This window comes from Misgurnus anguillicaudatus, chromosome 3 (genome assembly GCF_027580225.2).
Source record: "Misgurnus anguillicaudatus chromosome 3, ASM2758022v2, whole genome shotgun sequence".
Classification (NCBI taxonomy): domain Eukaryota; kingdom Metazoa; phylum Chordata; class Actinopteri; order Cypriniformes; family Cobitidae; genus Misgurnus; species Misgurnus anguillicaudatus.
The window spans coordinates 43,137,186-43,146,156 of record NC_073339.2 but is presented as its reverse complement, the minus strand read 5'-3'; positions in this window follow the sequence as shown (position 1 = coordinate 43,146,156).

Genomic DNA, 8,971 nt, shown 5'->3' with positions numbered 1-8,971 from the left:
ATGGAAAAAATGGATATAGTTTATTATCCGGGGTAGCAGCGGAGTTTTGCGTGTGTGTTTGATGTGCTGGATTTTCCCAACCGGGTCATGACGAGTTGCACGCGGTAAGTAAGACTTCTGTCTTATGTTGGAAATAGTCGCGTGCATATTATATAAATGACACGAACATGTAGTGAATCATCAGTTAAAACAGTGTTGTATAGTGTTGCATGACTCGTACTCGCTCCTCCCACGGTAGTAACTCCTCCTTCTTCATTTTTTCGTACGTTATCGGAAAGATTCGGTAAAGCTAATCTTTCTTTTATAAATCTGATTAAACTAAAGGCTCTTCATAGATATAAAGGATGTCATACTACTCTATAGGTACTCCAGATTAACATCAGAAATGCAGAAACAGCGTGTGTTACGTGAGCTTTAATAATGTGTGTTGCCATTGTCTTGCTGAACAAGCCTTCTCTGCATGTGCACAACGTATTTTTGCATCCGATTACGAAAATACTATGATTCACGCATTTACATGCATGGTTATCGGATCACAGATCGGACTACACCGCATTTTTCAATACAATCAAAATTTGCATCCGATCGACCTTAATCGTATTGATTAAAGTATTTACATGAATGCTTTTCAATCCAATTGAGCCACCGATACGATTACAAACTGATTATTTGGTTGCATGTAAACGTACCTAGTGAATTTTATTAAAATGTGTTTTCCTTAGGATTGCTTTGGTTACAAAATGTTTGCTTAAATGCATAAAGGTTAATATCACATTTTCTGTGGCACCTAAGTTTAGCTAAACTCTACTTAGTCAATGTGAATTAGTTTATCAGCTTCAAGATTTAAAATCTACTTTTTTTTCAAATATTCGTGTAACTTTTGACAAACATACTTTGCACTGCATACATTTCACTAAAGGCCCTTCAGTTTTCATGGCAGGAGCTTTAACTCCCCAAAGCAATTACTCAACATGGCACAAAACAAACGCAGAAAATACAAAGTAAAGGCACACCGGGGGCAATGCTTTACAACAACGTCTTTTATATTTTTATACTTATATTTTTACTGATTTAGTTTTAAAGAGCCGCTTAATTTGATCTGGCTAAGTTTTTCTATGTTTTTAAAGTTGTAAATTTTTGCTTTTATCATTCTGCACTGCTTTATGCTTTCCCTGGCATGTTTAAACGTCAGATAAAATGTGTTTGCTGGAGTACAAAGTCGAGGGTTGTATTTAGATGATGCATCACTTCTCGCTATGTGATGCCCCTACTCACTAAATTTGGCTTAGTGTGAACTTGGCAAAGCCCCCGTTACATACTTGGGTGGGTTGGATGCTGTAAATATGCCTGGTAAGAGCTGAAGTCGAGGAAATTTTCCATGTCCCTGGGCACAGCATGTCGCTAAAAGAGTTTTTGCCAGCACGACACAACCTCTCAGTAATATTTCATTTCGCTTTCTTTTCGACAGAATTGTGGGTGGCATTCGTGGGCATGTCCTGTTGGGATGTTGTGTTTATTTTCTTTTCTTAAACGTAGACTAAATTGAACCTGAGATGCTTTGTTGTCCTGACACACAAATAATAAACTCTTAGTGGACGTAACAGCAGGATACCGAGAGATGGAGGCATGAAGTTTATTTGTGTCAGTAAATCTCCATAGCATCTGAATATCTATGATAACATTAAAATGCAAGAGTTTATCTCACCAGCATCATCTATTATAAAGTAATAGATTAATTTTTTTATTGGTAAAAAGACAAATTTGACGAATTGGTTATTGAGCACATACTGTAGGACTCTGTCTCTTTACCTTAGTTATACCCAAATTTGCACCTGATTCACGAAGGTAAACTTGTAATAATGATTTACAATTTGAGCTTTTGGGTTACATTCATCGGATAATGTCAGTTGCGCCATCATTTGACTTCGTAACTAAAGTAACCTGCAATTTTATATCTCAAACAGAGATGGCGATAGAGAGGCAAAATTTAAATTGTGGTCTCTATCATACACCCGGCGCAATGCAGTGCAATGCGCGACGCAAGTGTCTTTTGCTTATTTCAACCAAGCGCAATGATCATTTTCATGTTTAGCGCCACGTTGTTTAAATAGCAAATGCATTTGCGCCCCATTTTGCACACATGGGCGTTTTGGTATGAAAATGAGGTGTGTTCAGGCGCATTGTAGGTGCATTGCTATTTTGAGGCAACTAAAAAAGACTAGACGCAATATTGTTTTTGTTATTTAAAGGGCGCTTGAGTAATATGCGCCTATAAACGGGACGACAACATGGGTTTGCTTATCACATACATGGATGCGCAGCAGCACAAAAACGCTTTTAAATATGAAAAATTAAAGGATTAAAATTTAAAAGATTTTTATTGAGTCTCTTGGACATAAATGAGGATCGCTTAGGAGACGTTAGAAGGCGCAAAGAGCTGCTTCACCTGTAGCCTGGTAAGTAAATAAATGCTTATATAATTTTCCATTGTTAAATTAGCAAAAGTGGAATCGGACACGCTCGTTTAGACAATGCGCTTAGATCATTAAAATAGGGCCCTGTGTCTTTAAACTAATTTATTTAGATTATCGATCATCCATTTATTGATTATTAACACAAAAGATGATCAGCTTTTTGATATTGTGCAAAGCATTTCTCTCTCGTGTAAGCTTTATGTGCAGTCCTGAGGCGTTTGTTCTGTTTGTTAATGTAGCAGATGGCCCAGCCCTGACAGGAGAAGCTGTTTGTGGAAATGAGTGTATTTAATTAACTGTCAAATCTCAGACCCCGGTCCAGACTAATGTGGGCCTGAAGCTCCGGCTCTTCTTCGAGCAGGATCCAGTTATTCCACAGCTACAGAATACGGAATTCAAAGTCAAAAGTTATCATCTTTAATCAACCTGAATCCTACGTACAATACTCTCAGTGAAAGGCTGTATTATGTTGCCAAACTTGTATGTGCTTAACTAACAGGCAATTCTTCCTCTTATTCTGTCTTTCCATAGTAACTTTAGTTTAATAGATGATGACAATTCGATGTCTTGCGGTCTAGAGAGAACTGAAATTATTGCATAAAAAATGTTAATGACCCGTGCATGCTACTGTATGAATCTTTTTGTAATGAAAAAACTGGGATTCTTATTATATTACTGTGGGGCATGTTATGTCATTGGATGACTTTTTTCTTGACAGTCATATTTTATAAATGTATGCTATATATGCTTCCTTCTCATTTTAGTTGGTGGCAGACAACCACCAGTAAAATATAATTAGGACTATATGCTTTTATTCATGCCCAGAGGACTACTAAAACAGTGACAATTTTCCCACACTTCCCTACTCTCAGTTCCATTTGACACATTTTTCCATCTTTAAGACAAATACTGCAGAATTCAGTAGAATTTAAAGTCCCCATGTAGTAGATAATTTTATCATTTAAAACTCATCTTTGAGCAGCATAATAACATATGTAAAAATTTCCTGCAATTTCTTCATACTTTAAAGGGACCTATTTCATTGCTAAAAAACGTTATTTTGTGTATTTTGTATAATACTGTACAATGTGTCCGTGTGGTTTATGGTTAAAAAAAAACTTTTTTCCTGAAATGCACAGTTTAAAAAAGCTCTGTACCTGATGTCCAGCTAATCTATACGTTGTGATTGGCCTGAATACGTCAGCCGGAAATGTGACGCTCCTTACCATGTTTAAAAGAATCGCCCACAATGCAATGCTAACAGGAGTTAATTAACAGGCTGAGTCTGATGCAGGAGGAATTATGATAATGTCGGCTATGTCTAAATCACCAATCCCAGGAAGTAAACTGTTGCCTACAATCCGTGTATTTGTTGTGGAGACTATGGGCCCTAATTCTAAGTGCATTGTTTAAAGCGCACGGTGCACGGTCTAAATGGGCATGTCCTATGCCACTTTTGCTAATTTAACGATGGGAAAAAGAGTTGTTCCTAAACTCCTAATGATTAATGTGTGTGTTTTGTGCGTAAAATGCAATAAACCAATGAGAGTCTTATCTCTCATCCCCTTCAAAAGCCAGTTGAGAAGGCACTATATATACTACCTATTTAGATGACGGACTTTGTAAATTGAAAAACTAAGCGGATGAAGAAGACCCCCAGTTTAAGAATACGATTTTTTTTAAAGATTTTTTTATTGTTTGGATAAAAACTTTTAAAAGCCTTTTTCTTTCAGGCATAGAAATAGCAGGCTTTTAATTGCTGTAAATGTATTGATATCCTACATAATCATTGTAATCTCATAAAATTATTTGCAAAAATGCAAGAAAAGGTTTTTACTCTAAAAATACAAACAAGAGATAAAGAATTTACAAACGTGCAGAGAGCCGAAACGTTTCAGCACTTGGACAGCGCCATGGATTTTTTTAAAAGCATTACTTAAAAACGGTTCTCATCTCATCATATCCACAGGTACAGAGTCATCATTTACAATAAATCCGTGGGAAAGCATTTAAAAACATTTAAAAACAGATGCATTTGTTTAAAGCAATTTATTTACTTACCAGGCTACAGGTGAAGCAGCTTTTTACACCTTTTAACGTCTCATAATCGGTCCTCATTTATGTCCAAGAGACTCGATAATAATCTTTTACATTCAATCCTTTAATCTTTTGTGCTGCTGTGCATTCATGTGTGTGATAAGCAAACCTGCGTTGTCGTCCAGTTTATAGGCACATATTACTAACACGCTTATTAAATAACAAAAAACATATTGCGGCATTGACTTTAGACTTTAGAGCAGGTTTTTGTTGGTCAATGGCGTAGTCTATTTTAGTTGCCTCAAAATAGCAAAGCGCCAACAATGCGCCTGAACACACCTCGTTTTCAGACCAGAACGCCCATAGGCGCAAAATTGGGCGCAAATGCATTTGCTATTTAAACAACATGGCGCTAATCGTGAAAATGATAATTGCGCAGGGTGGAAACTAGCAAAAGACACTGGACGCAAGTGCGCATTGCGCCGGGTGTATGATAGAGCCTCATAACTCGCCTCATCGTTTACTTTGGGGGATGTACCTTTTGCACATCGTTAACGTACTTATACACAATTACACACCAAAGTAAAATCGTAAATCGGACCGTAGGTGATCTTTAAAAAATAAAAAGTGTGTGAAAAGCATGTGCGCGCGTCACAGAAGCAAAACTTACGCCCCATTCAGACCGCCAGTGCCTAGCAGTAGCAGAGTGACGCGATCTTATTCATTTCAATAGAAGCTTGGTAACTTCCGCCGACATGAGCAAAAGTGAGCGGATGTGTCCAGTGATGTGAGAAAATTTTATCTTTATGTTAAAGATGAGCGATTTTCGGGAGCGACTACTACTGGGAGCGAATCAGTGGACTTCACGTCATCTTTCTCTCATCAGTTACTGGAGTCTGTGCATCCATACATGTCTATGGCTTGAACTACTGATTCACTCATTCAACTGGGTTGATGTCATTGGTTGCATGATTGTGACGTAGGAAACCAAGGCGATTTCAAACCACGGTTTTAAGATTGTCTTTCAGAAACTCCAATTTTATGAAGAAAATACTCATGAATTGCACATGGGTTTTCTTAAAGCATATTAAAAACCTCACACACATACAGTACAAACATTAAAAACAAATATTCAACACAGGGGGACTTTAAAGGAATATTTCACCGAAAAATGAAAATTCTCTCATAATAATTTCCCCTCCATGCCATCCCAGATGAAAATAACTACATTTCTTCACAAAAGTAGAATATGTTTATTTTAAATTGTTACTATGTTATCTTCATTAAAGGGGACATATTATGAAAATCCATATTTTTTCATATTTAAGTGCTATAATTTGCTCCCCTGTGCTTCTATCAACCTAAAAAAATGGGAAAAAGAACAACCGAGTAACTTAGTTTTGGTAACCCATTCCCTGCAAGCATGTGAAAAAATAGGTAATTGAAATTTGGCTCCACTTGTGATGCCGGAAGGGGATAATACCACCCCTTAATCTGCACTATCCAACCACAGCACTGCCATTTAGTGCAGATATCAGCTCATTTGCATTTTAAAGGACACACCAAAAAACGGCACATTTTTGTTCACACCTACAAAGTGGCAATTTTAATAATAAATTTATCTATATGGTATTTTGAGCTGGAACTTTACATACATACTCTGGGGACGCCAAAGATTTACATCTTAAAAAGTCTTGTGACATGTCCCCTTTAATGGGGGTCAACATGGCACATTAATTTTGCGTTAGACTTTTTATTGTCTGTCATGTTGATGGACATGGTGGTTAAAATTCTGTCATAATCAATTATTATCCATAACTTAATATTTTAATTATATAATAATTAATGAATGAATAATTAATAGCTTTTCGTTCACATTTTTAATCACGAACTTATGAAAACATTTCGAAGACGGACATTTTTTGGTTAATGTGACCTCTGGTTCAAAGTAATCCAAATGACTCAAGTGAGTTAATACTTTTGAAGTGAAATGACATGTATGTGAGAGAAAACAATTATTTATTTGAGATTATTTTGCAAATGATATGTCACATATCTATGGCAACATACAGATTGGTGAGATAAGTTCAGATACGGCGGCACAGGCACACTGATTATATCTCATTGGTTTGCTAAATAAGCTCAAAATATTAAAAAATTTCTCTCACAAACTATTTTGTTTCAGAAGACCTTTGTATTGGAATGAGTATATTTTTAAAAAAAAGAATTGGTTAACTTTTCCTCCAAAATCTGGATGTGTTTTGATTCAGACACCTGAAGATTCGTCAGAGATACTTAATTTTCCCTTCCCTAATAAAATGAAATCACACCTAAACGGCATCCAATGACGGAGACCACTTTTCACACTCTCACCAAGCCTCCCACCCTCATCCGAGTGCCACTTCATGTCTGGCTCTCACAGTGCTTAATGAACTGAAGTGTGGCTAATTACTGCGCTATCATTTCAAAATGGAAACTATAAACATTTCCATTAGCCCCGGCATCATTAGCACAACAATTAGGCATCTGGGGGATTGATAAAGGATATCACTCGCTACGATGTTACTATCAAGCCAACACAACCTCACCACACACCACCTCTGTATATCAATATCCTCATGCATGGCTAATCTCCAATGGCTCCTCTGCGTGCATCTGCCGAAGTCCCTCAGGATACGGGGCAGATGCTAATTTGCCTGCTGGAGGGAGAAACTGGTATATGGAGGTACCAGGAGAGGTTCTGCAGTCCCTGATGGAAGCTTACGTCTGTCTCAGTCCGCACCTGCTGTAAACACGTCCCTCTTCCCAACATTTGAATCACCCGCTGTGTTCAGCATCGCTCAGTGCGGACCGATCCCCGTTTCTTGATGATTATTTTAAACCTTGGTTATGCAACATGAGTTAAAAGACATGACTGAGGGGTGGATGGATTTGGCTGTCAGTTATGAAACCGACGGTGGTGATGGGAAATGTTGTATGACTGATGTTGTATTTTCGAGTCTGTCTGCCATGGCTTTATCTTGTTGTTACAGAAAACACATTTTTCATAAAAACCCAAAAAATTTCTTAAAGATTTCCAAGGCTGGATGAAAAATGGACATGTAAAACTGAATAAAAACTTGGGTGCAGATAACTTTCTATTATATTAAGGGAAGAGAAAATAAACACTTAAACACTCTGAATGGGATCTCTATGAAAAGTCCGCCACAAAAATTGAATTATCTCAGCTTTTTGCTCAAAATGTGGTGTTTTTGCAGAAACCTACTCATATTCAAAAGCTGATTACAAAAGAAATTCTGAAGGTAGGATGAAAGTTTTTTTTTTTTTTTTGAAAGCAGAGGGTCTGTTCTTTCATTTGGTATATTGTATGTTTATATATTTAAAGAAGAACATTTTCTGGAAGGCATTAAACTTTTGTGAAAATCATGAAAAACGCTGGCGCTGGCTGGCAACTTTTTTAAAAAACGCTGGCGGCGAAAGAGTTAAGTAAGAAACATTGGGTCTCATTAAGTAATAATTGTGTATGTTTCACTGTTAAAAAAAATCCTTGTTGCACTCAAATTTTTAAGTTTAATCAACTTGAATTAGAAGTTGCAATAAAAAGTTGTATTAACTTAAGTCATTTTAACGTTATTGTTATAATTTTAGCAACTTCTCACTAGTCAAGAACGTTGAAATTAATTGTAAATATAAGTTGATTAAACTTGAAAATGTAAGTGCAACAAGGAATTTTGACAGTGTATTTATACGCACATTTGAAATTTGTTCTTAAACTCATTCTTATAATACCGTTTTTTACAGACGCTAGGACCCATTTTTTCAATACTTTGGTCACTTTTGCAAAACTCTTCACACAGTTCTCCTAACCAAATTTCAGCTTGGCAAAGCAGTTCATTTCACATTGAAAAAACGCTACAACTACCAAAACTCTTTATTCGGGTCTCAAATCAACTTATTCTTCCAAAAACACTAGCAAAGGTTGACAGCCGACAAACACACTTTGTCACCCACAAAACAATGACCTAAAAAACACTAACAACATGTAGCATTATACAATGTTTTCTTGTGTAAAACAAGGACGCATCTCTGTTTATAATTCACTGCAATATATGTTCATAGAATGAATCAGACATGATGCAGAATTCTTCAATATTTTATGATGTTTATTTATTTTTACTTTTTTGCATTGCATAATTCCAAAATACTATAATTTGTTTACACACCATCCACTGAGATAGATACAATGGTTATGCTAATCTACTCGGCTGTGGACAGCTGTGGCTGGTCCAATTGTCCAATTGTTTTTATAGCATTTAATTTTAAGATTTAAAATATATTTCAATAAAATATTACTGTAGAAATGTAGCAAATTGCTATCTTATTCAGTTTTGTATTATGTTATTGTTTTGAACTAACGTTTAACAGTTTTGAAAACAGTATGTAAGCATGTGCAAATTGGC